Raw genomic sequence first — 4,724 nt, forward strand, 5'->3', positions numbered from 1 at the left:
AAAAAAAAAAAAAAAAACTAGAAATTTTAAAAATTTTGAATTGGTCTTTGATACTATTAAAAATACATATATTCTGTAAGCAAAAATATGTTTTGTTCATGTATATCCAAGAGCAAAATTGTTCAGTGGTTTCATTGAAATTTTCAGTTTTTGTGAATGTCTCTTAAGGTCTTTTCCTCATAATTTTCTAAGTAAATTATGATAACTAAAGTGATATTTTCTTCATCTCTCCATCTAAGGTTCTTTTTTGTATATGCATGTGTAAGAAGCAAGCTATTTTATAGCTTGTCAAGTTTACAAACTCAGACCCCATTAAAAGCTGTTTAAGTTGTTTTTGTTAGAAATTTAAGTCTCAGTTCATATGACTAATTTTGTGGATTCTTTTTTGACTCAAACTCATTAAATAGTTGCTGAAAAATTATATCTTAAATATTGTCTTAAGTATTATCTGCTGTGTATCTTTAACACTTTTGAATACAACAAACAGCTTTTCCGTTTTGCTCTGCTGCAGTAAATTGCAATTGCTATTCATGATCCAATGGGCACTATACTGTCTTCTAGTCTTTTTTTCTTGACTGCGCCAACTGTAGTACCAGCTTCTGCATCTGCACTGAATTCTGCCTCAGTAAAATGCCTTTGTTTAAAATTTAAATATTTTTTCATGTTTTTTAACCTAGAAGAAATTATTATGAAAATATTAAGTATTTCATTTTAGGATTCTGATTTACATAGGTATCACTGTAACTTGAGCTGTTTGCATAGGTATACTCTATCTTGTGCTATCTGTATGAAATATCCAAGTAAACACATTATGATATTATATCCGTGCATAGAAAAAAAAATCATCTGAACTCAATCTGTTGATACTGACTAGATTGGAGACATGTTTATGTGTAACACTAGTAATAATGCACGTTCTTGTACAAGCATTACAATACAACAGTGTCCTATGCGATGCAGTGGTTAAAGTGAATTGTAGTTCTATCAAAATAAAGATACGTTTAGTGGAAAAGTATTTGACTCTGCTTCCGTTTTTAAAATTGTGAAATGTGGCACTGTTGTTTGCAACTAGCCTCAAATGACTACCATATTGAGTTGCAGTTAGCAATGTTAGCCACAGAGAACCCAACAAATCAGAGTAGCTTAACTGAATGAAGGTTTATTCCCCAGGGAGCTTTCCAGCATTTTGTTGCTTTCCCATATTTTGTAGCCGTGCTGTGTGGAACATGTGACTTCTAATGTCCCAGAGGCAGGGAAAGGAAGAACTGGAGCACTGTACACCGTTTTTAAGCACCAGCATAGAACCATGCGTGGATCTCAAACTAGGTGCCGAAGTTTCCCATGCCACTGTAGAGATCTCACACAGGCTTCTCAGGGTATTTAAAAATCTTGAGATGAACGCAACTATATTGACATCACAAACTACTACTATCGTGTTATTTGGAACTAACTTCTTAGCAAATGGAATTGGTAGTTTAACCATGTTTTTGTTTTTGTTTTTGCCTGGGAACATCGTGGAAAAATGGCTGTGGTAGTACAGATGCTGCAATTAGGAAAGTTTGTGAACCTTTGTCTTAGAAGTCACTTGTACTCTTCCATTGCCCAGAAATCAATCATACAACCCTAACCTAACTTAAAGGGAAGCTTGACATACACCTTTCCTCTCATTGTGGTGAGCACATAGAATATTTCTACCATAGTCTGTTCTTCTGGTCACCAAACCCTTTCTTCCCACACGTAATGCATACAGTAGTCCCGCTTATCCGTGGGGGATATGCTCCAAGACCCCCAGTGGATGCCTGCAACCTCAGATAGTACCAAACCCTGTATGTTATATGTTTTGTCAGTCTGATAAATGAGAAGGCTAAGTGACTAACAGGCAGGTAGTGTAGATGACATGGATATGCTGGACAAGGGGATAATTTGTGTCCTAGGTGGCACAGAGCAGGATGAAAGAGGTTTCGTCAAGCTACTCAGAACAACACACAATTTGAAATCTATGAATTATTTCTGGAATTTTCTATTTAATTTTTTTTAATTGCATTTTAGGTTTTGGGGTACATGTGAAGAACATGCAAGATTGTTGCCTAGTTACACACATGGCAGTGTGATTTGCTGCCTTCCCCCCATCACCTATATCTGGCACTTCCCCCCATGCTATCTCCCCAACCCCCCCCACCCCCCACTGTCCCTCTCCAATTTCGCCCCAACAGACCCCAGTGTGTGATGCTCCGCTCCCTGTGTCCATGTGTTTTCACTGTTCAACACCCACCTATGAGTGAGAACATGCGGTGTTTGATTTTCTGTTCTTGTGTCAGTTTGCTGAGAATGATGGTTTCCAGGTTCATCCATATTCCTACAAAGGACACTAACTCGTCGTTTTTTATGGCTGCATAGTATTCCATGGTGTATATGTGCCACATTTTCCCTGTCCAGTATATCATCGATGGGCATTTGGGTTGGTTCCAAGTCTTTGCTATTGTAAACAGTGCTGCAGTGAACATTCGTGTGCATATGTCCTTATAGTAGAATGATTTATAATCCTTTGGATATATACCCAGTAATGGGATTGCTGGGTCAAATGGAATTTCTATTTCTAGGTCCTTGAGGAATATCCGCACTGTCTTCCACAATGGTTGAACTAATTTACACTCCCACCAACAGTGTAAAAGTGTTCCTATTTCTCCACATCCTCTCTGGCATCTGTTGTCTCCAGATTTTTTAATGATCGCCATTCTAACTGGCGTGAGATGGTATCTCAATGTGGTTTTGATTTGCATTTCTCTAATGACCAGAGATAATGAGCATTTTTTCATATGTTTGTTGGTCTCATATATGTCTGCTTTGGTAAAGTGTCTGTTCAGATCCTTCGCCCACTTTTGAATGGGCTTGCTTTATTCTTGTAAATCTGTGTGTGTTCTTTGTAGATTCTGGATATCAACCCTTTGTCAGATGATTACATTGCAAAAATTTATTCCCATTCTGTTGGTTGCCGATTCTCTCTAATGACTGTTTCTTTTGCTGTGCAGAAGCTGTGGAGCTTGATTAGGTCCCATTTGTCTATTTTGGCTTTTGTTGTCAATGCTTTTGGTGTTTTGGTCATGAAGTCCTTGCTTCTGCCTATGTCCTGAATGGTTTTGCCTAGATTTTCTTCTAGGGTTTTTATGGTATAGGTCTTACATTTAAGTCTTTAATCCATCTGGAGTTAATTTTAGTGTAAGGTGTCAGGAAGGGGTCCAGTTTCTGCTTTCTGCACATGGCTAGCCAGTTTTCCCAACACCATTTATTAAACAAGGACTCCTTTCCCCATCATTGCTTGTTTTTGTCAGGTTTGTCAAAGATCAGATGGTTGTAGATGTGTGGTGTTGCCTCCGAGGCCTCTTTTCTGTTCCATTGGTCTATGTCTCTGTTTTGGTTACCAGTACCATGCTGTTTTGGTTACTGTAGCCTTGTAGTATAGTTTGAAGTCCGGCAGTGTGACGCCTCCAGCTTTGTTCTTTTTGCTTAGAATTGATTTGGCTCTGCAGGCTCTCTTTTGGTTCCATGTGAAGTTTAAGGTGGTTTTTTTCCATTTCTGTGAAGAAGGTCATTGGTAGCTTGATGGGGATAGTGTTGAATCTGTAAATTACTTTGGGCAGTATGGCCATTTTCACGATATTGATTCTTCCTAACCGTGAGCATGGAATGTTTCTCCATCTGTTTGTGTCTTCTTTTAAAAATATGGAATGCTTCATGAATTTGCATGTCTCCTTGTGCAGGGGCCATGCTAATCTTCTCTGTATCGTTCCAATTTTAGTATATGTGCTGCCAAAGCGAGCACACCTGTTTAATTATTTTGGGCTAAGGTTGATTGAGGGTAACTGAATCCATGGAAAGCAAAAGTTTGAATAAGGGGAGACCACTGTATTTTATCCAAGGGAGACAATCTGAAGTCTAATCTGCTCAGGGCTTACAACTAAAGTCCAGGGACTTGGAGTTAGAAGCTTAGAGTGTCACCTAGTTTTTGTTTTTGGGGCCCTAAATATCAGTGCCTGTTAATTTGTCATTGAGAAGTGTAATTTCTCCAGAGGGCTCTATAATTTCCCTAGAGAAGGATGTCCTAGTCAGCATGGGGGATATAAGCCTGGCTACCATTATTGGGGAGCAGGCACAGGGGCACACCGCATGGTGGGATAGGAGTTGAAGTTCATCCCCTTTTATTCAGACTTCCACTTAGTATCCTGTTTTTAGTTTTCTATCTTATTTCTGTCCTCCTCCAGGCCCAGGATACCCAAGTTAATAGCTTATGAAGTTCTATTTAGTAATAGATAATGCATCTCATTTCCTGTGGGAATTGTGATGAGTTGATAATCACCTGGCAAAGCAAGGTAGGAGTGGCATCTTGAGCTCAAACTGTTTTTTATGCACATTTTCAAACTCTTTTTAGCCTCTTATTTTCTCCCTACTTTCAGAAAGCCTGATGCCTCCACCTCCTAAATCTTTCCAGATTTCATTAGTACCCCATCAGAAGGCATTTGTGGTATTTTCTACTGTGCTCTGTTAATGAAATTTTTCCTCTAAACAATATGTGTTTGTATTAGTCTGTTCTCACACTGCTACAAAGAACTACCTGAGACTGGGTAATTTATGAAGAAAAGAAGTTTAATTGACTCAGTTCTGCAGGCTATACAGGAAGCATGGCTAGGAGACCTCAGGAAACTTACAATCATGGCAGAAGGGCGAAG

General features: G+C 38.7%; 1 non-coding gene across 1 annotated transcript; it reads right to left on the minus strand.

Annotated features, from left to right (window-relative positions):
* Nucleotides 1-3,714: 3,714 nt before the first annotated feature.
* Nucleotides 3,715-3,820, minus strand: LOC119467615. Its single transcript, XR_005196155.1, has one exon. It is a non-coding gene; the product is annotated as a U6 spliceosomal RNA (small nuclear RNA).
* Between the last annotated feature and the right edge of the window lie 904 nt (nucleotides 3,821-4,724).

The sequence above is a fragment of the Cebus imitator genome, unplaced genomic scaffold (assembly GCF_001604975.1).
Source record: "Cebus imitator isolate Cc_AM_T3 unplaced genomic scaffold, Cebus_imitator-1.0 Scaffold310, whole genome shotgun sequence".
Taxonomy (NCBI): domain Eukaryota; kingdom Metazoa; phylum Chordata; class Mammalia; order Primates; family Cebidae; genus Cebus; species Cebus imitator.